The 27,796-nt window shown below is 38.6% G+C and overlaps 1 pseudogene; it reads right to left on the reverse strand.

The window, feature by feature from the left end:
• Positions 1 to 219: 219 nt before the first annotated feature.
• On the reverse strand, positions 220 to 26,432 carry LOC117522225 (annotated as a pseudogene).
• Between the last annotated feature and the right edge of the window lie 1,364 nt (positions 26,433 to 27,796).

Below are 27,796 nucleotides of genomic sequence, written 5' to 3' on the forward strand. Positions count from 1 at the left end.
ACCTAACTGAGACGTAACAAGGATTTATGAGTGTATTTTACATCATGCCATCCTCAGGAAGATATCTTAGGTGAATTTGGGGGGGGGGGGGGCGTGTTTGTGTTAGTCACCTTACTGACTTCTTATTTTTCATGTATCAAATTACTCCATGATCAGATGAGCAGATACCTACATTAACATGAAGATAGCTAAAAACAAAAGCAACCACTCAGACAGATGTTGTGCCATGACTGTGACTGATGTTTATTTGAGTCAACAAATTGGAAGACTCACGTCAAACACTAAAGCTGTGATCTTAGACTCTAGAGTAAAATAATGGGTCCTTCAATGAGTTCAGTGCCAGCAACAGTACTGCAGATAGGAATATTAAAACAGCTCATCACATTAAACTATTTATGAACAGAACTATAACACTATTCATGAAGGACCCTGTGGTATTTGTATTAGAAAAGGAAGGGTTGCTTGGAATTTGATTATGACATGGATGTTTTCTGCTCTGGGTGACTACTGAACATGCACTCCTATGCTCATACACGGATTGGTGTGAGTAGGTTCTGGAGGTTTGTTGCACGCCAAGCCTATCAGGCCTATCCTTCCCAATGTTGGGTTTGCAGACAAGCCATCATTGGTCCAAAAACCCCACAAACACCAACACCCATAAGACAATAGGAGTCAAACACGCTGAACCACTAGGCTTCCAGATATTGAAGCAGGTCCTTTTTCACCACCTGGAAAAAAGAAGAGAAAAAACAAAGATGGAATTAGATAGAGACTTTATGCATTTAAAAAAAGGCAGATGATATTACTGCCCAGTAAAGCTTGAAACCTAGTCCTTAACTTGGAAAAAAGTTATGGGGACGGGGAGGGTATCCAAAGTGAACCAGGATATTAAATCTTTGTGCCGTAGATCTTGTTTGAACTGTAACTGAATTTTCAAGATGTTTAAAAAAATAATCTGAATTTTTTTCTGTAACACCTTGTGACATAGCTTCGGAATCCTTCACATTTCCATGACGTCCATAATGTTGTCATACATTGACTCTGTTCTTTTGTTTTTTGGGGTCCTTAATGATTTGTTGCTTTAATATATTTGTTGTTCTTCTTCTTTATTTGTTTTGTTCGTCATGTCTGAAATAAAACTCTTTCATTCATTCATTCATACATGCCATAAAATCACTGGAAGGTTTTTTGGAAGTGCCACGGATGTGATGAAGCCATATTATGGAAGTGCTATGGTGTAAGCATTACATGTTACATCAAACTGCGCACGCGATCATATTCATGGGTAACTGTGACTGTCACACTCTGGACTAACACGGTTATAAACAGTGAGCTTTTTGAATGACCGTCTGTAAAAGCGACAGCTCCCCCTTGATGGGATGCCAGTCCAACTCAGGTTACTTCTCCAGTCAAGGCCAGTTGTTGTTGAATGTCCACGAGTGCCCAACCCTCTACCGTGAGGAATTCAATAGGAGCACATTGTTTCAAAAACGTCCATGTCTGACCTTTCTTTTTTCTTTTTTTTTAAAATACACAGACTACTGTGAGCACACATTGTGTCAAACATGATTCTCTACATGCCTGAAGTTGCAGGCAAAAAGTTTGGTGTAACAATAATCAATAAGTGAAGGATTCTTCTCGCACAGTTTCACTTCGATATCTTGCATGTTACTGAAATAACCACAATGGAGGCAGAGCGTTTCAGCTGACCTTTGTATGCAGAAAGAAAGAAAAGAATAAATTGTGAAACAGTACATACGACAGGATCGTCCATCGGGGAATATCTTTTCACCACCTGTCCCTCTTTGTCTATCAGAAACTTTTGAGGAAAAGGACACCAAAATATTAGCACAATCTCATTACTTAGTTTCAGTAGGATAATTGATTCGGAAAACTTTTACTGGAGATCTCTGCATACACCATTAATATCAATAAAAAAATAAAAGTTACCTTTGTGAAGTTCCATTTGATCATGCTGTAGAGACACAAAACTTGTCAGGATGCAATCTGTGGTATTAACGCCAAAACTAAAACATCATACATAACACTGTAGTCAATACTAATCTAATACTGTTGTCAGTACAAGTCTAATACTAGTCAATACTGCACCCTGAAATATTACCAACTCTGCCAAAGGCATCAAGTCATCACCAGCATTTGCCAGGAGAAGCCATAAAAGGTTTTTAAACACAGATTGTATATATACTGGACAAACCCTGCATGACATCACTCATAGGTTTTCTGTGGAGACCTGGAAGAGCCCATATGAAGGCCGTATCTGGGCATCACCATATTTTCAGCAGCGGCAGCACCGACTTCGGCTGTGTCATGAAAAACCCATACATAGACAAAGAGGCTGAGTATGACAAAACCCTGTTTGACTCCAATTTAACAGACCATTTATCATTTAGGCATCACTGAGGCAGCTTTGTTGTGATTTGGTGCTATATAAAAGAAATACATTGAATTTGTGCAGTCCATTTAACTAGCAGGTTATATACCAGTAAAGCATATTGAAAACAACCATTAGACAAAATAAGAATGAACACTCACAGAAAACTAAACCTTAGTCTTTGGCTTCACATGGGGGATCTTTGGTGGCTGCTGTGCACTCTGGCAGGTTGATGTTAAATCCACTCACTTGTGCCTCTTGTCTCAAAACCACCGTACCAAGTTACATTGGTTTAAAAGGAAGGACAGGTGCCAATGTGACTGTTTTGATATTGCATTCCGAGTACATGCCCATCCTGAATAAACACAATCTGACCAGTTCGTGCTGGTGTCTTCACCTTTGTTTGCACTGAAATTTCCTGCTACTTAAGAAAGTAGTGTGCTTCTACATATCCCTGAATGGATTTGTGCTGCCTGTGCAGCTCGTTTTTGCTTCCATACCAAAGTCGGACCCCAAGTGTTTCCACTACCACTGTAAGCCCCTTGTATAAAATGTCATCTAATTTTCATAGAAGTCAATAGAAATGGTGACTTACTTCATCATAAATCCTTTGCCTTTGGGCTGCGCCTTCATCCACTTCCACAGAGGGTGAGCACTGTCTCCATTCACATCAATCTTACTGAAGAGATCAAACTCTACATTGAAACCTTTGGCAAATTCTTTAATTTGTGCATCAGTCCCAGGCTCCTGGAACATACAAATACAACAATAGTATTTTATTTAAAACTAAAAATGAAAGTTGCTCATATCAGATTTTGCCAAATATATCCAGCAGTATACTGTGAAGAATGCATGGTTAAAAACTGTGCAACAATTGAGAATCTCCAACTGAAGGAATTTGCCTTTCAGCTGCCCCCAGATGTTATAGTGGACCCAGTTGAGATTTAAATTGGAGTTTCACACAGGTTTTAAGTCTGACATCCTGACAACTGAAGAGGTTTATCAACCAATAAATACATAAATAATATCTAATACAGGTCAATTACAAACAAAAGTTTCTTAAATGTGATGCATTATTTCTTTGTGTTAAAAAAAAACCTTGGTCTATTCAATAATGAGTTGGAATGGTGTGTGATTCCAGAATGTTTTTAAAACCTTAGACCCCAACAGTTTTTAGAAGAAGAACTCAACCCTTTTATTTCCTGCTACTTATGTCATTTTTTTTTAATGTTAGTTTACTGTATTTATAAATTGTTTAGGTTGTTGTTATCATATACACACTATTATTATTATTATTATTATTATTATTTTATTTTTACTTCTATATTGTCATTTGATTTTAAATGGACTACAATGGAAATGTGTTTTCACTTTCTTGTATCATCCATGTATTTTTAACGTACTTACAATTATATTATGTTCTTACATTGCACTTACTAAATAAAATAAAAATCCAGAATGTAAATATCAACGTCCATTGTTCAGTGTTGTTAGCAGTGTTGTTGGTAGCTTCTCTGAAATATTAATCCTGTCAACATTCGGTTTTGGCGATGTTCATCCTTGACCCAAATTACATAAACATACCAAACAGCAAATGTCAGCTGTCCCCAGTTTGTGCGTGATCAAAATTGCACACACGCACAGAGCTTACACTAGGGTCAAGATTAATTTTTTAAGTAATGGTTTAATCACTGCAGATTTGAAACATTTAGGAACAGATCCAGAGGTTAATGAGAGACAGTGGTGGGCACAGTTCCGCAAATCCGTTAATCAGTGAAGCTAACTTGTTTGTTAGCTGATTAGCTTTTCAGCTAACTTTGAAAACCATCCGTGGACTAATTAACTTCCGCTAAATTTAGTTCCAATAACTTTTAGCCCACTAACATATTTTTGCGGGCATAGGAAATAAAGACAGTTAACAGTTAAACACATTTGTAAAGGCTGAAATCATACATTTTAGTGCCTGCCTGTTACATGTTTTGTAGCAGACAGCTATGAGAGATAGAGCACAATCCTCTGCCAGTAGAGAAGAGCTGGCTACCAGAGAGAAAGGAAGAGGGAGAAAAAAAGATCATTTATTTTCACAGCCATACAGACTTTCAGATGTATCACAGGAGTCATGCACAGCAAAACAGTTTTGACTTATGGTTAAAATTTTAAACAAACTAATTCTGGACAAGTTATTGAAATTAACATTACCTCTTTTGCAAAGTGAAAATATCAGCTATATGTTTTAGTTTTAAAGGACTGCACTAATTTTTAAGGTTTCAGCATTTTACAGACACACATGCTGAAAAGCATTATGGGAAAATTTGTTTCCTGTCATCAGTGGTTGGTTGGTATATGTAAAAAAACTAACAAGTTACTGCAACGTGTGTGTTGGTTCTTACTAATATCTGTATTTGTAAATATGTCATTTTTTTCCATTTGTAAAAAAAGGCAATTTGAAAACTGAAAATTCTGTTTAAGTGATTCAGCACTTAGTGAACGTGTGTTGTATTCACACTGCCATGAACACTGCCATCCATAGATGGCACTACTTGATTTAGCTTTTAGTTGTAACTTCCACTAATTTTTTTTAGGGGTTTATCGGTTTAGCATCATAAAAGTTAACTTTTCAGTTAGCTGATTAATGGTTATCAAAGTTAGCTTTATGATATCTGTGCTCACCACTGATAGATTAATCATTTCCAGTACAGTCGGCCCAAGAGTGGGCCACAGGTCCTTAAACAGTTTTGTTGGTATAGGATCAGATAAGCAGGTTGTGCTTGTTGTAGACGTTATGAGTTTCATCAGCATGCCTAGTGAGATACTATCAAATTCTATAAATCTCAGTAATACCTCAGTAATGGCACCCACCTCAATAGCATGGTGTAGTGGCTGGGTTAAGGCATGCTAGGATATATTTAACCTAATATCATCTATTTTCTTCTCATGCTTAAAAGACATGCTTACATTTCAGTTATGGTACCAACGTAACACTTAAGATAACATTTAACTAAACTGACTAAACTAACTGAACTACAAAAACACAATAAATCAATAACACTAACAACACTGTTAAACTGACATAAACCACAATAACAACATTTGAAACCCCAAAACTCTGAACTCCCATGGTGTATTGCAGCACAATGTCCATTGTTTACTGGTTAGCTAAAAGTGCTAATTTCTCAAAAAATATTTGTCCTATCAACTTTCCATTTTCGTAGTGTTCATCCTTGTCCCAAAATACATAAGCATACCAAACAGCAAATGTTAGTTCTCCCCGGTTTCACCATGATCGAGGCCATACACATGCACGCATGCACACAGACACAGGCCACTTGGCTATTATAATATAGATAAAGCTGTAATCATTAGTCTATTAATCAATGATTAATCAAATATTAACTTAAATCAACAACTTTGTTGATACCTGATTAATGAGTTTTTGTTGTTTGTTTTGTTGTTGTTTTTTTTTTACAGAAACAAATGTCCAAATTCTGTGATATCAAACTGAATATATTTCTGCTGTGGACGAAAGAAGACATTTGAAGGTGGCATCTTGGGTTCTCTATAACACTGACTGACATTTTTCACTTTTTATTTTTAAGGACCTAATAACTAAATTACTAATTCAGAAAATAATCAATGAATCAATCATGAAAATAATCATGAGTTGCAACCCTATAAAACATATATGATTGTTCAGGACCATGCAGTATCTTGTCAGTTAATAACAGATCTTTGAAATCTGCCCTCAGATGAACAGGCAGCCAGGAGAGAGAAGACAATCAAATTACTCACTTCCATCAAAATTCATGAAGCCATATTTTGAATCAACATCTTATTTTGTAAACCAGAAAATAAAACATTAAAATAATCAATTTTGGAAAACACAAATGCATGAATTAGTGTTTTGGTATCCAACACTGATAGGATAGGTCTCAACAGCACAATGTTGGGCAAGCAAGAATGGGCAGGCTTTGCCACTGCTCCAGTATAGGCAGGTCCAAAGACAGTGATGGATTATAAAAAAAAAAAAAAAAAGAAGAAGAAGAAGAAGAAATCACACAAAGACTTTTAACTGTCACTTTGGCAAATCAATTACACAGTCACCCAATGATACTGACTTATTAAAGCCTCGTTTTGTGCTCAATGGGAACAATTCTAATCTACTGGAACACTATTTTACATCTTCATCAAATACATAAATAACATAAAGTAAATAATAAACAGGAAGCATGGCTACATTATAACACAGAGAAGATTTACTTGTATTGCACAAAACATATGATTTATATGAACAAATATTTTTAAAATAGGTCCTACATTGCTACAGCAACATTTTTTGTTTTTGCAACACAGCATGAAAGAAACAAATGCTTTATGAGACCATTAGAGTTACCTGTCTTCCAAACTGGTTGCAAGGGAAGGCCAGGATACGTAAACCTTTTTCAGCATAGGAAGCGTGCATTTCCGCTAGCTGAGTGTAGTTTACAGGGGTCTTCCCTCATTCACAGGCTACATTAGTGATGATGCACACAAATCCTCTGGAAAAAAACAAAAAACAAAGCAAAAGGTTAAAATGAGAAAAAAAAAAATACATGTATGCAAATGTGTAATTTCTATAACACCTTGTTTTAAGGAGTACTCTGATATTTCAAACACTATAATGTTGATAATTAAGCAATTTCACTTGGCCTGTATGAATTTTACCGATATTTCTCAAGAGACACCTCATTCCCATCAATGTCCGTTGCAGAAAAATCATAGATCGCCTTGGCACCCTGCCAATCTCCCACCTGTGCAGACTGAAATGCAAAACAATTAAATCTATGCACACACATATATACATACTATATATATATATATATATATATATATATATATATATATATATATATATACACACTCAACAAAAATATAAACGCAACACTTTTGGTTTTGCGCCCATTTTGTATGAGATGAACTCAAAGATCTAAAACTTTTTCCACATACACAATATCACCATTTCCCTCAAATATTGTTCACAAACCAGTCTAAATCTGTGACAGTGAGCACTTCTCCTTTGCTGAGATAATCCATCCCACCTCACAGGTGTGCCATATCAAGATGCTGATTAGACACCATGATTAGTGCACAGGTGTGCCTTAGACTGTCCACAATAAAAGGCCACTCTGAAAGGTGCAGTTTTATCACACAGCACAATGCCACAGATGTCGCAAGATTTGAGGGAGCGTGCAATTGGCATGCTGACAGCAGGAATGTCAACCAGAGCTGTTGCTCGTGTATTGAATGTTCATTTCTCTACCATAAGCCGTCTCCAAAGGCGTTTCAGAGAATTTGGCAGTACATCCAACCAGCCTCACAACCGCATACCACGTGTAACCACACCAGCCCAGGACCTCCACATCCAGCATGTTCACCTCCAAGATCGTCTGAGACCAGCCACTCGGACAGCTGCTGAAACAATTGGTTTGCATAACCAAAAAATGTCTGCACAAACTGTCAGAAACCGTCTCAGGGAAGCTCATCTGCATACTCGTCGTCCTCATCGGGGTCTCGACCTGACTCCAGTTCGTCGTCGTAACCGACTTGAGTGGGCAAATGCTCACATTCGCTGGTGTTTGTCACACTGGAGAGGTGTTCTCTTCATGGATGAATCCTGGTTCACACTGTTCAGGGCAGATGGCAGACAGCGTGTGTGGCGTCGTATGGGTGAGCGGTTTTCTGATGTCAATGTTGTGGATCGAGTGGCCCATGGTGGCGGTGGGGTTATGGTATGGGCAGGCGTCTGTTATGGACGAAGAACACAGGTGCATTTTATTGATGGCATTTTGAATGCACAGAGATACCGTGACGAGATCCTGAGGCCCATTGTTGTGCCAACATCCAAGAACATCACCTCATGTTGCAGCAGGATAATGCACGGCCCCATGTTGCAAGGATCTGTACACAATTCTTGGAAGCTGAAAATGTCCCGGTTCTTGCATGGCCGGCATACTCATCGGACGTGTCACCCATTGAACATGTTTGGGATGCTCTGGACCGGCGTATACGACAGCGTGTACCAGTTTCTGCCAATATCCAGCAACTTCGCACAGCCATTGAAGAGGAGTGGACCAACATTCCACAGGCCACAATTGACAACCTGATCAACTCTATGCGAAGGAGATGTGTTGCACTGCATGAGGCAAATGGTGGTCACACCAGATACTGACTGGTATCCCCCCCCCAGTAAAACAAAACTGCACCTTTCAGAGTGGCCTTTTATTGTGCAAAGTCTAAGGCACACCTGTGCACTAATCATGGTGTCTAATCAGCATCTTGATATGGCACACCTGTGAGGTGGGATGGATTATCTCAGCAAAGGAGAAGTGCTCACTATCACAGATTTAGACTGTTTGTGAACAATATTTGAGGGAAATGGTGATATTGTGTATGTGGAAAAAGTTTTCGATCTTTCAGTTCATCTCATACAAAATGGGAGCAAAACCAAAAGTGTTGCGTTTATATTTTTGTTGAGTGTATAAATATAATGTTAGAAAATAAGTAAAATTTCAAGTGGAATGCGTGTTCCACTTGAAATTCTACTTATTTTATACAACCCCTGGCAAAAATTATGGAATCACCGGCCTCAGAGGATGTTCATTCAGTTGTTTAATTTTGTAGAAAAAAAGCAGATCACAGACATGACACAAAACTAAAGTAATTTCAAATGGCAACTTTCTGGCTTTAAGAAACACTATAAGAAATCAAGAAAAAAAGATTGTGGCAGTCAGTAACGGTTACTTTTTTAGACCAAGCAGAGGAAAAAAATATGGAATCACTCAATTCTGAGGAAAAAATTATGGAATCACCCTGTAAATTTTCATCCCCCAAACTAACACCTGCATCAAATCAGATCTGCTCATTAGTCTGCATCTAAAAAGGAGTGATCACACCTTGGAGAGCTGTTGCACCATATGGACTGACAGGAATCATGGCTCCAACACGAGAGATGTCAATTGAAACAAAGGAGAGGATTATCAAACCTTTAAAAGAGGGTAAATCATCACGCAATGTTGCAAAAGATGTTGGTTGTTCACAGTCAGCTGTGTCTAAACTCTGGACCAAATACAAACAACATGGGAAGGTTGTTAAAGGCAAACATACTGGTAGACCAAGGAAGACATCAAAGCGTCAAGACAGAAAACTTAAAGCAATATGTCTCAAAAATCGAAAAATGTACAACAAAACAAATGAGGAACGAATGGGAGGAGACTGGAGTCAACGTCTGTGATCGAACTGTAAGAAACCGCCTAAAGGAAATGGGATTTACATACAGAAAAGCTAAACGAAAGGCATCATTAACACCTAAACAGAAAAAAACAAGGTTACAATGGGCTGAGGAAAAGCAATTGTGGACTGTGGATGACTGGATGAAAGTCATATTCAGTGATGAATCTCAAATCTGCATTGGGCAAGGTGATGATGCTGGAACTTTTGTTTGGTGCCTTTCCAATGAGATTTATAAAGATGACTGCCTGAAGAGAACATGTAAATTTCCACAGTCATTGATGATATGGGGCTGCATGTCAGGTAAAGGCAGTGGGGAGATGGCTGTCATTACATCATCAATAAATGCACAAGTTTATGTTGATATTTTGGACAATTGAAAGGATGTTTGGGGATGATGAAATCATTTTTCAAGATGATAATGCATCTTGCCATAGAGCAAAAACTGCAAAAACATTCCTTACAAAAAGACACATAGGGTCAATGTCAATGAGCAGATCTGATTTGATGCAGGTGTTAATTTGGGGGATGAAAATTTACAGGGTGATTCCATAATTTTTTCCTCAGAATTGAGTGATTCCATATTTTTTTCCTCTGCTTGGTCTAAAAAAAGTAACCGTTACTGACTGCCACAATCTTTTTTTCTTGATTTCTTATAGTGTTTCTTAAAGCCAGAAAGTTGCAATTTGAAATGACTTTAGTTTTGTGTCATGTCTGTGATCTGCTTTTTTTCTACAAAATTAAACAACTGAATGAACATCCTCTGAGGCCGGTGATTCCATAATTTTTGCCAAGGGTTGTAACATTTGCTGTGGAGTGATGATTTTACAGTTGTATTTCAGAAAGAAAAATCCAGAAAAAAGTGCAATGAAGGGAGAAATTTCATTTATTTTTTGTCTTTTAGTTTCTGAACTCTCTACCTGAAAAAAATAATAATAATTTGTTCTGGAATGATAATTTTGTGCACTTTAATCCAGACATGATGAAAATTGTTTTGTTACTGTGCCAATTGTTTTTGAACAAAAACTTTTATAATGATAATAAAGTATCTATTTACCTATAATCTTTGTCCAAATTCTGTCCTGGGTTTTAACTAATTAATAATCCAAAATTCATCAAGATTTAGCAATTTGATGATGCATCCACCTTAATTATTAAAAAGTATCAGTATCTACAATACTGGCCCTGTATTTACGTGGTACTGGGATCAATACCAAGTCTGCAGTATCACACACCACTAATCACTACTACCACACTCCACTCTCCTATCACAGAACCTCCGGGTACACAATATTATTGATTAAAGATTACGCTTTGTCTTCACGGTTCTTCACAAAGCTTTTTAAATGCTCGCGGTCCCGGCTGAACGGCCTGTTCACTGGGGGGAAATGCCATGTGTTCGGATTTAGTGTCTATTAACACTCCCGGCCAGATGGTGGCAACAATGCAGCTGTCACTCTGACAACCACCATAAAACTTCACAGAGGCATTGTGGTTAGTTAGCAGACGATAGTACCAAGCCATATGCGCACGTGAAAATTACCCCACCCATGTTACCCCAGTGTCTAGATAGACAACACAGAACGAAGCGATTAGATAAGTGGTTTCGGCGTAATACTGGAACAGAGGAATGGACAGATATTTCACACTCCCCGTCCAGAAGGTGTCGGTGTGCCAACCGCCATAAAACGTCATAGAAGAAGAAGCATTATGTCCGTCTGATCCTGCATCACACCAAAACGGCTCATCCGATTGCCATGATTTCATTCTGTGTCATCTATGCAGACCCTGGACTAACATCAATCAATCAATCAATCAATTTTTTTATATAGCGCCAAATCACAACAAACAGTTGCCCCAAGGCGCTTTATATTGTAAGGCAAGGCCATACAATAATTATGTAAAACCCCAACGGTCAAAATGACCCCCTGTGAGCAAGCACTTGGCTACAGTGGGAAGGAAAAACTCCCTTTTAACAGGAAGAAACTTCCAGCAGAACCAGGCTCAGGGAGGGGCAGTCTTCGGCTGGGACTGGTTGGGGCTGAGGGAGAGAACCAGGAAAAAGACATGCTGTGGAGGGGAGCAGAGATCGATCACTAATGATTAAATGCAGAGTGGTGCATACAGAGCAAAAAGAGAAAGAAACAGTGCATCATGGGAAGCCCCCAGCAGTCTACGTCTATAGCAGCATAACTAAGGGATGGTTCAGGGTCACCTGATCCAGCCCTAACTATAAGCTTTAGCAAAAAGGAAAGTTTTAAGCCTAATCTTAAAAGTAGAGAGGGTGTCTGTCTCCCTGATCTGAATTGGGAGCTGGTTCCACAGGAGAGGAGCCTGAAAGCTGAAGGCTCTGCCTCCCATTCTACTCTTACAAACCCTAGGAACTACAAGTAAGCCTGCAGTCTGAGAGCGAAGCACTCTATTGGGGTGATATGGTACTACGAGGTCCCTAAGATAAGATGGGACCTGATTATTCAAAACCTTATAAGTAAGAAGAAGAATTTTAAATTCTATTCTAGAATTAACAGGAAGCCAATGAAGAGAGGCCAATATGGGTGAGATATGCTCTCTCCTTCTAGTCCCCGTCAGTACTCTAGCTGCAGCATTTTGAATTAACTGAAGGCTTTTTAGGGAACTTTTAGGACAACCTGATAATAATGAATTACAATAGTCCAGCCTAGAGGAAATAAATGCATGAATTAGTTTTTCAGCATCACTCTGAGACAAGACCTTTCTGATTTTAGAGATATTGCGTAAATGCAAAAAAGCAGTCCTACATATTTGTTTAATATGCGCTTTGAATGACATATCCTGATCAAAAATGACTCCAAGATTTCTCACAGTATTACTAGAGGTCAGGGTAATGCCATCCAGAGTAAGGATCTGGTTAGACACCATGTTTCTAAGATTTGTGGGGCCAAGTACAATAACTTCAGTTTTATCTGAGTTTAAAAGCAGGAAATTAGAGGTCATCCATGTCTTTATGTCTGTAAGACAATCCTGCAGTTTAGCTAATTGGTGTGTGTCCTCTGGCTTCATGGATAGATAAAGCTGGGTATCATCTGCGTAACAATGAAAATTTAAGCAAAACCGTCTAATAATACTGCCTAAGGGAAGCATGTATAAAGTGAATAAAATTGGTCCTAGCACAGAACCTTGTGGAACTCCATAATTAACTTTAGTCTGTGAAGAAGATTCCCCATTTACATGAACAAATTGTAATCTATTAGACAAATATGATTTAAACCACCGCAGCGCAGTGCCTTTAATACCTATGGCATGCTCTAATCTCTGTAATAAAATTTTATGGTCAACAGTATCAAAAGCAGCACTGAGGTCTAACAGAACAAGCACAGAGATGAGTCCACTGTCCGAGGCCATAAGAAGATCATTTGTAACCTTCACTAATGCTGTTTCTGTACTATGATGAATTCTAAAACCTGACTGAAACTCTTCAAATAGACCATTCCTCTGCAGATGATCAGTTAGCTGTTTTACAACTACCCTTTCACGAATTTTTGAGAGAAAAGGAAGGTTGGAGATTGGCCTATAATTAGCTAAGATAGCTGGGTCAAGTGATGGCTTTTTAAGTAATGGTTTAATTACTGCCACCTTAAAAGCCTGTGGTACATAGCCAACTAACAAAGATAGATTGATCATATTTAAGATCGAAGCATTAAATAATGGTAGGGCTTCCTTGAGCAGCCTGGTAGGAATGGGGTCTAATAAACATGTTGATGGTTTGGATGAAGTAACTAATGAAAATAACTCAGACAGAACAATCGGAGAGAAAGAGTCTAACCAAATACCGGCATCACTGAAAGCAGCCAAAGAGAACAATATGTCTTTGGGATGGTTATGAGTAATTTTTTCTCTAATAGTTAAAATTTTATTAGCAAAGAAAGTCATGAAGTCATTACTAGTTAAAGGAATACTCGGCTCAATAGAGCTCTGACTCTTTGTCAGTCTGGCTACAGTGCTGAAAAGAAACCTGGGGTTGGTGTTATTTTCTTCAATTAGTGATGAGTAGTAAGATGTCCTAGCTTTATGGAGGGCTTTTTTATAGAGCAACAGACTCTTTTTCCAGGCTAAGTGAAGATCTTCTAAATTAGTGAGACGCCATTTCCTCTCCAACTTACGGGTTATCTGCTTTAAGCTGCGAGTTTGTGAGTTATACCACGGAGTCAGGCACTTCTGATTATGGTTAAATGGGGGAAATATGAACTCTTAATTTCAATGTGTATGAATTTGTTGTGTCTTGTTTAAAGGTATGTGGAACAAAATTCTCAAAGCCAGACCCAGGCATGTGTGAAATGTTGAACACCTCCATCTAAGACACACATCTGAATGAGGTCAAGGCTGTAGGATGAAGATGTACACATGAACCTCTTGTCTCTGTCTGTCAAAGCCACTGCCTGTAATTAACATTCTGCAAACCTACTATACCAATAATAGCTGCAATACATAAAGGTGTACAGTGACACAGAAGATTATAATTATACATCATGCCGCTGTTCAAGATTTATTTCTGTATGGCTTTCATGTCATCTTGTCTACGTGCTGCACATGAAGTACAGTTCAAAACTGTCTCAGTCCATGTCACATCCTTTCTCTAATAACTTTTTGGAAATATAGAAAAACCTTATTTCATCTGCTCAACAGTTAAACAGTGCCCTCTCATGGTGGAATGCCGATACTACAGCTTAAAAAAATTGTCAACAGCCCTTTGTAAAGAGGCCACTTTTTTGTCAGGATGACATGTGCGCCACCTATCAGAGGGAAAAATATTCTACATGACAAATAAATAAATAAATGAAGTCAAAAGAACCTAAGTTAAATTGGAAAGGCTATGGTGTTATTAGCCCTGTGTAAAATAATCAAGAAAACATTTTTTTAATATATTTTTTTAAAATAAATGCTATAATTTTCAAATTTTTTATAAATTTGGAAAAATCAAAAAAAAAATCACTGTCATTATGGGGAATTTTGAGGATTTCTTTATTTGTCTATTTTGTAACAAGGCTGTAACATAAACTCTGGGAAAAGTGAAGTGCTGTGAATACTTTCTGGATGCACCATACTTCCTGAAGCAGCTCAGGATGTTCAATCAGCCTCAGGAGCTGCTGGTAAACTTCAACTCGGCTATAATCCAGTATGTCCTCTGCCAGTTCACCACTGTCTGGTTTGATTCAGCAACCAAGTGGACAGGAACAGACTGCGAAGAACAATCTGGACTGAGGAGAGGATCACCCGTCCTCCATCCAAGACCTGTACTCCTTCAGAGAGAGGAAGCGGGCAGGTGACATCAACAGTGACTCTTCTCACCCTCTTCTCATCTTCTCACCTCTCCCCTTTGGTCGGCGCTGCAGAGCACTCTACGCCAAAACCACAAGGCTAAGAAACAGTTTCTTAACCCAAGCCTTCAGTATGTTGAACAAACATACATACATAACACTCATAACAGACAAACCTTTGTACAAATACACACTATGTAATGAAAAATGCAAATAGTATCTGTATAACTGTGTATATAGTATAGGCTTTCTCTGCTCCTAATATATTGTTTTTATTGTTGCTTGTGGTCCTTGTTTACACAAGTCTATTTATGTTTTAATTATGCCTATTTATGTTTTTTGTGCTTTTTCATGTCTACTTGTGTCTACCTATGTCTACTGTGCCAAATGAGCAAAGAGAATCCAAAGTCAAATTCCTTGTATGTGCATTCATACTTGGCCAAATAAATCTTTCTCATTCTAATTCTGATAAAATTCTTATTCTTGGCATGAGATGTGTGTGCATGTAAATAAAACAATTAGGAATAAATTACTATTAATAATAAGTATTTATTCATATGAAATAATCCTAAATTTGAGATGCCATGAAAATTAAAATTACATTTTGATACATGTTGTGAAATAAAGAAGAGACAGAGAAAGAAGAATTTTGATTTTAAAAGCCAAAGATAACGATACGTCTTTGGGATGGTTATGAGTAATTTTTTCGCTAATAGTTAAAATTTTGTTAGCAAAGAAAGTCATGAAGTCATTACTAGTTAAAGTTAATGGAATACTCAGCTCAATAGAGCTCTGACTCTTTGTCAGCCTGGCTACAGTGCTGAAAAGAAACCTGGGGTTGTTCTTATTTTCTTCAATTAGTGATGAGTAGAAAGATGTCCTAGCTTTACGGAGGGCTTTTTTATAGAGCAACAGACTCTTTTTCCAGGCTAAGTGAAGATCTTCTAAATTAGTGAGACGCCATTTCCTCTCCAACTTACGGGTTATCTGCTTTAAGCTACGAGTTTGTGAGTTATACCACGGAGTCAGGCACTTCTGATTTAAAGCTCTCTTTTTTAAAGGAGCTACAGCATCCAAAGTTGTCTTCAATGAGGATGTAAAACTATTGACGAGATACTCTATCTCACTTACAGAGTTTAGGTAGCTACTCTGCACTGTGTTGGTATATGGCATTAGAGAACATAAAGAAGGAATCATATCCTTAAACCTAGTTACAGCGCTTTCTGAAAGACTTCTAGTGTAATGAAACTTATTCCCCACTGCTGGGTAGTCCATCAGAGTAAATGTAAATGTTATTAAGAAATGATCAGACAGAAGGGAGTTTTCAGGGAATACTGTTAAGTCTTCTATTTCCATACCATAAGTCAGAACAAGATCTAAGATATGATTAAAGTGGTGGGTGGACTCATTTACTTTTTGAGCAAAGCCAATAGAGTCTAATAATAGATTAAATGCAGTGTTGAGGCTGTCATTCTCAGCATCTGTGTGGATGTTAAAATCGCCCACTATAATTATCTTATCTGAGCTAAGCACTAAGTCAGACAAAAGGTCTGAAAATTCACAGAGAAACTCACAGTAACGACCAGGTGGATGATAGATAATAACAAATAAAACTGGTTTTTGGGACTTCCAATTTGGATGGACAAGACTAAGAGTCAAGCTTTCAAATGAATTAAAGCTCTGTCTGGGTTTTTGATTAATTAATAAGCTGGAATGGAAGATTGCTGCTAATCCTCCGCCCCGGCCCGTGCTACGAGCATTCTGACAGTTAGTGTGACTCGGGGGTGTTGACTCATTTAAACTAACATATTCATCCTGCTGTAACCAGGTTTCTGTAAGGCAGAATAAATCAATATGTTGATCAATTATTATATAATTTACCAACAGGGACTTAGAAGAGAGAGACCTAATGTTTAATAGACCACATTTAACTGTTTTAGTCTGTGGTGCAGTTGAAGGTGCTATATTATTTTTCTTTTTGAATTTTTATGCTTAAATAGATTTTTGCTGGTTATTGGTAGTCTGGGAGCAGGCACCGTCTCTACGGGGATGGGGTAATGAGGGGATGGCAGGGGGAGAGAAGCTGCAGAGAGGTGTGTAAGACTACAACTCTGCTTCCTGGTCCCAACCCTGGATAGTCACGGTTTGGAGGATTTAAGAAAATTGGCCAGATTTCTAGAAATGAGAGCTGCTCCATCCAAAGTGGGATGGATGCCGTCTCTCCTAACAAGACCAGGTTTTCCCCAGAAGCTTTGCCAATTATCTATGAAGCCCACCTCATTTTTTGGACACCACTCAGACAGCCAGCAATTCAGGGAGAACATGCGGCTAAACATGTCACTCCCGGTCTGATTGGGGAGGGGCCCAGAGAAAACTACAGAGTCCGACATTGTTTTTGCAAAGTTACACACCGATTTAATGTTAATTTTAGTGACCTCCGATTGGCGTAACCGGGTGTCATTACTGCCGATGTGAATTACAATCTTACCAAATTTACGCTTAGCCTTAGCCAGCAGTTTCAAATTTCCTTCAATGTCGCCTGCTCTGGCCCCGGAAAACAATTGACTATGGTTGCTGGTGTCGCTAACTTCACATTTCGCAAAACAGAGTCGCCAATAACCAGAGTTTGATCCTCCGCGGGTGTGTCGTCGAGTGGGGAAAAACGGTTAGAGATGTGAACGGGTTGGCGGTGTACACGGGGCTTCTGTTTAGGGCTACGCTTCCTCCTCACAGTCACCCAGTCAGCCTGCTTTCCCGGCTGCTTGGGATCTGCCAGGGGGGAACTAACGGCGGCTAAGCTACCTTGGTCCGCACCGACTACAGGGGCCTGGCTAGCTGTAGAATTTTCCACGGTCCGGAGCCGAGTCTCCAATTCGCCCAGCCTGGCCTCCAAAGCTACGAATAAGCTACACTTATTACAAGTACCGTTACTGCTAAAGGAGGCCGAGGAATAACTAAACATTTCACACCCAGAGCAGAAAAGTGCGGGAGAGACAGGAGAAGCCGCCATGCTAAACCGGCTAAGAGCTAGTAGCTACGCTAAGCTAGCGGATTCCTAAAAACACACAAAGTGAATAATGTGTAAATAATTTAGAGGTGATTCAGCAGAAGGAGTGCTTTAGTTAAGGCACGTAAAGATTACACTGGGAAACAAATCGTAATCTAGATAACTAGATCAATCTAACTGCGCAGATTAAACAGCTAACAGATACAGAAAAACACCGCTGTGCTCCGGAACAGGAAGTGATACAATACCGCAGTGAGAGCATGGGGGGTTAATTTTCACGTGACCCTCATAGTTATATAGAATTAGGTTTGGGGTTATAATTATGATTGGGGCTCTCCCTAAGCAATGGGAGTGTGACACAGCATCAGGTTGTTACAATCTTAGCGCCATCATGACAACTTTCAAGTTTAGGGTGTTCACGCACGGTTTTCTCTAGTAATTTTGCTTAAATTTATTGAAATTTGTCAGTTGGCAGCCATGCAAAGTGATTTCTCTTGTGCATTGCTTTTCTGTGTACTCTTGTAAAGCAGGCATCTTGTACAAGACTTGTATGCCATTGGTCTGGTTAACTGTCACTCAAAAAATAAACAGCTGTTATTGGTGAAACTCGTAAAGCAGGCATCATGTGACGATTCAACATGGAAGACGGGCATGTCATTGGTCTGGTTAGCTGTCACTCAGAAAATAAAGAGCTGCAGCAGCTCTGCTTGAAGCTTGAAGAAACAAAGCTGGTTCTCTTCTTCAATGCTTTTCAGAAGCGGCAGGTCTGCAATTTCTCATTAATCCCTCTCAAAGCCATTTAAAGATGTCAATCATGAGTCACCTTTGTGCAGATTAAAGTCACTAACTGGGACTCTTGTGTTGTTGGGGGAAAGAAATATGAATTGTCCTCCGTTCCATTCCTGTTTTGTGGGACTAGGAGCACAGCTCCAAATGCTCGGTCCGAATTAATAGCTTCAAAGCGAATCACCATTTTAAATCAAATAACACCTCTTTCCAAATGTTGTAATTCAGACAACAAACTACAACTGATCAAAATCATGTTTTTTTCTCCCAAAATGAGACATCCTCCATTCTTTATGAATTACATTGATCCTGACGTGCAACACAGCCAGCTGCAAGAGCTCAGCTCAGAGGCTATGGAGCTACATTTGTGTCATTAACATCTGGAAGGAAATGCTTTTGACAAAAAGTACAGATTGTGTTTATGTCTTAGGCCCGTCTAAGGCCCCCTGTTTTTCTCCCTTCATATAGCACCCCTTGGCACATACTGCGGCGTTTTGGAATTACCTTTCATTGCTATGCTGATGATACTCAGTTATACATGCCGCTAAATGCTAGCAATCTCATCCACATAAAACTCTTACCTTACCTTACCTTACTCTTGCCTTGCATCAGTGAAAAGCTGGATGTCTAGCAACTTCCTACTTTTAAACTCTGATGAGACTGAAATGATGGTTCTTGGTCCAGTGAGACATTGGCATCAATTTGACCAGCTAACGCTTAGCCTAGGCTCGTGTGTCATACATCACACTGACAAAGTGAGGAACCTTGGGGTAATTTTTGATCCTACGTTGTCCTTTGACCCCCACATTAGAGATATTACGAGGACTACTTTCTTCCACCTGCGAAATATAGTGAAGATTTGTCCCATTCTGTCTATGGCTGATGCTGAGACCCTGATTCATGCGTTTGTCTCTTCTAGATTGGACAACTGCAATGTTCTATTTTCTGGTTTACCGCAGTCCAGCATTAGGGGTGTCCAACTGGTTTAAAATGCTGCTGCCAGAGTTTTGGCAGGAAGCAGAAAGTTTGACCACATTACAGCCATTTTGGCATGTATTCACTGGCTTCCTGTCCCAGTGAGATCAGATTTTAGGGTTCTGCTACTAGCCTATAAAATTATTCACAAACTGGCACCCCCTTACTTAGCTGACCTAATTAAACCCTACGTACTGGCCCAGGCTCTGCGTTCTCAGGGTGCAGGACTACTTTGTGTCCCTAGGGTGAATAAAAAGTCTGCGGCTCACAGAGCTTTCTCTTATCATGCCCCTGTTCTATGGAATGATCTCCCTGCATCAATAAAACAGTCAGATTCTGTAGAGACTTTCAAGTCTAGACTTAAGACACACTTATTTTCCCTTCCTTATTGCTAGCATACTGGCATAGTATGTTACTATGCTTTTTACCCTTTTAAATTCATTTAAATCTAAATTATTAATTATCTAAATTCTGGGCCTTTTAGTGAAGCTTAGGGCTAGTGGCCGCCGATAACCTTAGTATTTCTTTTGTTTTCTTGTTGCTTAAAGCTGACAAATTATACTGTATTTGTTGTCTTTCTGATGCCAGATTCTGTTTTTTTCTGTTTGAGGTGCGGCTCCATCCAGAGATGGGTGCGTTGTCTGTTTCTGTAACCCTCCTGTCCTGTATACCGGCAACATTTCCTGTATATTCGTTTTGTAAATTGTTTTGTAAATTGTGTTGATAGCATGGCCCAAGCAGTGGGTCACCCCTGAGTCTGGTCTGCTTGAGGTTTCTTCCTCAAATCATCAGAGGGAGTTTTTCCTTACTACTGTCGCCTGTGTGCTTGCTCTTAGGATTGGTAAGGTTAGACCTTACTTGCGTGAAGTGCCTTGAGGCAACTTTGTTGTGATTTGGCCCTATATAAATGAAAATAAATTGAAACTGAAATGTTTATTTATGTCCAGAGATCTAGGATCCATCATGTACATTAAGGATCCAGTGACCATGTACCAGAGGTGTAAAACTCCAGCTTCAGAAAGTAAAAGTCCAACCACGTATTTGTTCCATCTTCCTAAAAACCAGCTGATTGTAATTACTTGTAGTTCAACTCTTCAGATAGGTGGATGAGCTAATTATTGAGATCACCTGTTTTAGGTGCACAGTTTAGAAGCAACACATGGGAGGGTTTTTACTTTCTGAAGCTGGAACCTCTGCCATGTACAGATTGTATTAATTTTATTTATGTCTAGAAATCAAGGATCCAGTGACCAATTTCATGTTTATTTACTTTAAGACGCAATAAAATGTTGTTGACATAGAAAACCTGTAAAGCCTACTTTTAGTGCACAGAAAATTCACAAGAGGACTGCCGGACTGTGCAGGAGTGTCTTTTTTGGGCCGTGTTTAAACAGTCCCTCAACTTCAAGACATATCACACTGCTGCACTGCACTCAGTCCACAAAGATGGGACCAGACAGTAGAAAGCACAGACAAACATCAACATCTGCAGCAACAGAGTGATAACGGCATTCCCTCACATGACCACTGATAAAATTATTGTACACCTCCAAAGACTTTAAAGCCTTTGTGGCTTCACCATCATAAGGCCCAAGTGTGTTGATGGGATAGTTGTAAATGCAAAGCAGAGGAAAAATGAGCACTCACAGGGACCAGGAGTGGAGGTGCACAGCTCAAAAACTAAGTCAATGTAAAACTACGTATAGCCAGCAACACTCAAGTGAATAAGCATTTGTTTTATTCTGTCATCTGTGTATCATTGATATATTCACCTTTCTGTGTTTATATTGATTTTACACAATTAATCAATTCTGTAAATACTGATGATTTTTGTTTTACTCTAAACACTGTTTTGTCTGAAGGAACAAGGCGGTCCACGTTGCCAGATTGGGAACTGCTCGATTCAGCATCCAACACTTTGGTGAACACCCACAGTGCCAGCCACATGGTCAGCTGGTGGTCTCTGGTGACAGCTGTCACCTGCGTCATCCTGCCAGCCACTGTCTGGTAGAATGCCACCTGTGAGGCCTCACGGTTGATCCCAGATATCCTGGACGTCTTGATGATACAAGAACTCAGATGCTTCTCTAGCAAAGTGCACAGTTCTGAAACTACAACACTTTTATGTCAATTTCAATCATGTAATATCATACAAAACCACTGAGCTGGCTGATGATTTTTCCAGTTTTTGCAGCTTGAGAGAAACTGAAGGCAGGTGTCAGGTCATTCATGATGCCTCTCATTCTTTCTCTGATTTGTGTGGACTGAAATAAATGATGCATATTTCATCATATTGGCCGTGGGATACCTCAGTGATATTGAAATAATTTATGACTGAAAATAAAATGTGAATTTTTATTAACAATGAGTTCTGTTGTTCAGCAAAAGAGCATGGGTCTTCTGGAACAATATCAGGATCTTCAAGATTGATGCCAGCCAGTACTTCTGTGAAATCCTGGAGAAAAAATAGAAACTGTTGCAGTGAGGCCTGCAACCTTCTGACTAAAATCCCCACCCCTGAATACATACATACATACACACACATATTCATTCATTTATTTATTTATTTGCCTGATTTTTTTTCCCCAAAATACAGTTTATTCATGTTTATTCATGCCTGCTCCCAGACTACCAATAACCAGCAAAAATCTATTTAAGCATAAAAATTCAAAAAGAAAAAATAATATAGCACCTTCAACTGCACCACAGACTAAAACAGTTAAATGTGGTCTATTAAACATTAGGTCTCTCTCTTCTAAGTCCCTGTTGGTAAATGATATAATAATTGATCAACATATTGATTTATTCTGCCTTACAGAAACCTGGTTACAGCAGGATGAATATGTTAGTTTAAATGAGTCAACACCCCCGAGTCACACTAACTGTCAGAATGCTCGTAGCACGGGCCGGGGCGGAGGATTAGCAGCAATCTTCCATTCCAGCTTATTAATTAATCAAAAACCCAGACAGAGCTTTAATTCATTTGAAAGCTTGACTCTTAGTCTTGTCCATCCAAATTGGAAGTCCCAAAAACCAGTTTTATTTGTTATTATCTATCGTCCACCTGGTCGTTACTGTGAGTTTCTCTGTGAATTTTCAGACCTTTTGTCTGACTTAGTGCTTAGCTCAGATAAGATAATTATAGTGGGCGATTTTAACATCCACACAGATGCTGAGAATGACAGCCTCAACACTGCATTTAATCTATTATTAGACTCTATTGGCTTTGCTCAAAAAGTAAATGAGTCCACCCACCACTTTAATCATATCTTAGATCTTGTTCTGACTTATGGTATGGAAATAGAAGACTTAAAAGTATTCCCTGAAAACTCCCTTCTGTCTGATCATTTCTTAATAACATTTACATTTACTCTGATGGACTACCCAGCAGTGGGGAATAAGTTTCATTACACTAGAAGTCTTTCAGAAAGCGCTGTAACTAGGTTTATGGATATGATTCCTTCTTTATGTTCTCTAATGCCATATACCAAAACAGTGCAGAGTAGCTATCTAAACTCTGTAAGTGAGATAGAGTATCTCGTCAATAGTTTTACATCCTCATTGAAGACAACTTTGGATGCTGTAGCTCCTCTGAAAAAGAGAGCTTTAAATCAGAAGTGCCTGACTCCGTGGTATAACTCACAAACTCGTAGCTTAAAGCAGATAACCCGTAAGTTGGAGAAGAAATGGCGTCTCACTAATTTAGAAGATCTTCACTTAGCCTGGAAAAAGAGTCTGTTGCTCTATAAAAAAGCCCTCCGTAAAGCTAGGACATCTTTCTACTCATCACTAATTGAAGAAAATAAGAACAACCCCAGGTTTCTTTTCAGCACTGTAGCCAGGCTGACAAAGAGTCAGAGCTCTATTGAGCTGAGTATTCCATTAACTTTAACTAGTAATGACTTCATGACTTTCTTTGCTAACAAAATTTTAGCTATTAGAGAAAAAATTACTCATAACCATCCCAAGGACGTATCGTTATCTTTGGCTGCTTTCAGTGATGCCGGTATTTGGTTAGACTCTTTCTCTCCGATTGTTCTGTCTGAGTTATTTCATTAGTTACTTCATCCAAACCATCAACATGTTTATTAGACCCCATTCCTACCAGGCTGCTCAAGGAAGCTCTACCATTATTTAATGCTTCGATCTTAAATATGATCAATCTATCTTTGTTAGTTGGCTATGTACCACAGGCTTTTAAGGTGGCAGTAATTAAACCATTACTTAAAAAGCCATCACTTGACCCAGCTATCTTAGCTAATTATAGGCCAATCTCCAACCTTCCTTTTCTCTCAAAAATTCTTGAAAGGGTAGTTGTAAAACAGCTAACTGATCATCTGCAGAGGAATGGTCTATTTGAAGAGTTTCAGTCAGGTTTTAGAATTCATCATAGCACAGAAACAGCATTAGTGAAGGTTACAAATGATCTTCTTATGGCCTCGGACAGTGGACTCATCTCTGTGCTTGTTCTGTTAGACCTCAGTGCTGCTTTTGATACTGTTGACCATAAAATTTTATTACAGAGATTAGAGCATGCCATAGGTATTAAAGGCACTGCGCTGCAGTGGTTTGAATCATATTTGTCTAATAGATTACAATTTGTTCATGTAAATGGGGAATCTTCTTCACAGACTAAAGTTAATTATGGAGTTCCACAAGGTTCTGTGCTAGGACCAATTTTATTCACTTTATACATGCTTCCCTTAGGCAGTATTATTAGACGGTATTGCTTAAATTTTCATTGTTACGCAGATGATACCCAGCTTTATCTATCCATGAAGCCAGAGGACACACACCAATCAGCTAAACTGCAGGATTGTCTTACAGACATAAAGACATGGATGCCCTCTAATTTCCTGCTTTTAAACTCAGATAAAACTGAAGTTATTGTACTTGGCCCCACAAATCTTAGAAACATGGTGTCTAACCAGATCCTTACTCTGGATGGCATTACCCTGACCTCTAGTAATACTGTGAGAAATCTCGGAGTCATTTTTGATCAGGATATGTCATTCAAAGCGCATATTAAACAAATATGTAGGACTGCTTTTTTGCATTTACGCAATATCTCTAAAATCAGAAAGGTCTTGTCTCAGAGTGATGCTGAAAAACTAATTCATGCATTTATTTCCTCTAGGCTGGACTATTGTAATTCATTATTATCAGGTTGTCCTAATAGTTCCCTAAAAAGCCTTCAGTTAATTCAAAATGCTGCAGCTAGAGTACTGGCGGGGACTAGAAGGAGAGAGCATATCTCACCCATATTGGCCTCTCTTCATTGGCTTCCTGTTAATTCTAGAATAGAATTTAAAATTCTTCTTCTTACTTATAAGGTTTTGAATAATCAGGTCCCATCTTATCTTAGGGACCTCGTAGTACCATATCACCCCAATAGAGCGCTTCGCTCTCAGACTGCAGGCTTACTTGTAGTTCCTAGGGTTTGTAAGAGTAGAATGGGAGGCAGAGCCTTCAGCTTTCAGGCTCCTCTCCTGTGGAACCAGCTCCCAATTCAGATCAGGGAGACAGACACCCTCAATACTTTTAAGATTAGGCTTAAAACTTTCCTTTTTGCTAAAGCTTATAGTTAGGGCTGGATCGGGTGACCCTGAACCATCCCTTAGTTATGCTGCTATAGACGTAGACTGCTGGGGGCTTCCCATGATGCATTGTTTCTTTCTCTTTTTGCTCTGTATGCACCACTCTGCATTTAATCATTAGTGATCGATCTCTGCTCCCCTCCACAGCATGGCTTTTTCCTGGTTCTCTCCCTCAGCCCCAACCAGTCCCAGCAGAAGACTGCCCCTCCCTGAGCCTGATTCTGCTGGAGGTTTCTTCCTGTTAAAAGGGAGTTTTTCCTTCCCACTGTAGCCAAGTGCTTGCTCACAGGGGGTCGTTTTGACCGTTGGGGTTTTACATAATTATTGTATGGCCTTGCCTTACAATATAAAGCGCCTTGGGGCAACTGTTTGTTGTGATTTGGCGCTATATAAAAAAATTGATTGAATTGATTGATTTGAATTCATGTTGTCACCCTCACATTTTTGAGGTGCAAAAATGCAGATATGACTCAAGAAAATATTTCATTTTACATTTAGTTGTAACTTTGGGGAACAGCCTCCCTCATCATGTGGTAAATGCTACAAGTGTTATTACATTAAAGAAATACTATGATTATTTTTAATGTTTGATTTTTCCGTGCGTTTATTTTTATACACGTTTTATGAATAATTAATTATTATTGACCATGATTTTCCACCACAGTTGCTGACAGCCTGCATGGTCTTATCAATAATATTAGCAAGTTTTGTCCTGAATACGACTGAAAATCAACAAGAACTTCATTCAAGCTACACTTTGAACATACTTCGCAGAAAGAGCAAACAAACAAACAAATAAATAAATAAATAAATAAATAAAATAATAAAAACCACGCAGAAACTGTCCTTTACAAGCGCATCTGGTGGTGTTGCTTGCAGGCGACCGGAAGTAAACTACCCCAACTCTCGCAGCTGAGTGGCTGAAATCTCGGGGTCGCAAGGTCATCTTGAGTTGGCATTCCAGTCTCTCTACTTCTATGTTACGACGTAACACAAACACGTCTTTAGGTGCTTACCATGTTTCTGACGAGACCTCCGCCTCTCACCAAGCCGAACAACAGCGTCGATACCGCGCGGAACCGCATGACAACAGGAAATGTCATGTGATACTTTAGCCACGCCCAGAGGGATGTTTTCAAAGAGTGACGAAATCCTGCATCACACCGTCATTTTTTTTATTTTTTTTTTTGGAGCCACACACATCTAAAATTAATAATTGTATTAATTTATTAATTAATAATTAATAATCTAAAATTATAGATGACTAGATCATTACAATCGAAGAATACGTGCAGCAAGAATCAGCTGATTAGGGTTGAGAGCCTCGTCCACAACTACCACAAAAGAGCTGCCATTGATGTTAAAGGGAGCAATTCACGGTATTAAGAACAGGGGTATGTAAACTTTTGATCAGGGTCATTTGGGTAGTTTCTGTGGTCATTAAGATTTAAAAAGAGTAAACACAGTTGTGTGACAATAAATTGAATCACTCAACCACGAACCATGAGTGAAAAAAAGTTTTTGTATTATCATTAATATTCTCTGAAAAACAGGCAAAAATAAATAAATAAATAATAAAAATATTCTGTATGTAAACCTTTGAGCACAACTGTAATTTTAGAAATTTAGATTAATGTATTTATTTATTTTTGTATGTGAAATGGCATAAAAAAAATTAAAATGTGTGAAATAGCAAGTGCTCCAATACTTTTGGAAATGGTGATAAAAGCCAAGGAACTGGAGGGTTGTAAGTGGCGAATAAGGGTGGTGATTGCAGCTGGTGGTGTCCAAACTTTTGCGTACAACTATATATTATATATATACTACTATATATACTATATATACTATATATATATATATATATATATATATATATATATATATATATATATATATATATATATATATATATATAAAGACATTTTTTTTTTTATAAAGGGCAGAAAACTGCTGCTTAGTCCACTGTGTGAGGAGCTATGAGTTAGAATGTGTCGAAACATCCCACACCCTTATTCTGTGAAGGAAACTATGTGCTGCCTTTACTCACAATGTGTCAGTGAACTTTTTCTTCTGCATTAACAACTACTAGATAGATAGACAGATAGATAGATAGAGTTGTATGTAAAAGTTTGGGCACCCCTGATGATTTCCATGATTTTCCTTTATAAATCATTGGTTGTTTGGATCAGCGATTTCGGTTAAATATATCCTATAGCAGACAAAAACAGTGATATTTGAGAAGTGAAATGAAGTTTATAGGATTTACAGAAAGTGTGCAATAATTCTTTTAACAAAATTAGGCAGGTGCATAAATTTGGGCACCCCAAAAGACAAAATACATCAATATTTAGTAGATCCTCCTTTTGCAGAAATAACAGCCTCTAAATGCTTCCTATAGCTTCTATTTAGAATCTGGATTCTGGTTGAAGGTATTTTGGACCATTCTTCTTTGCAAAACATCTCAGGTTTGTTGGTTTCCGAG

Source organism: Thalassophryne amazonica, chromosome 12 (genome assembly GCF_902500255.1).
Source record: "Thalassophryne amazonica chromosome 12, fThaAma1.1, whole genome shotgun sequence".
NCBI lineage: Eukaryota > Metazoa > Chordata > Actinopteri > Batrachoidiformes > Batrachoididae > Thalassophryne > Thalassophryne amazonica.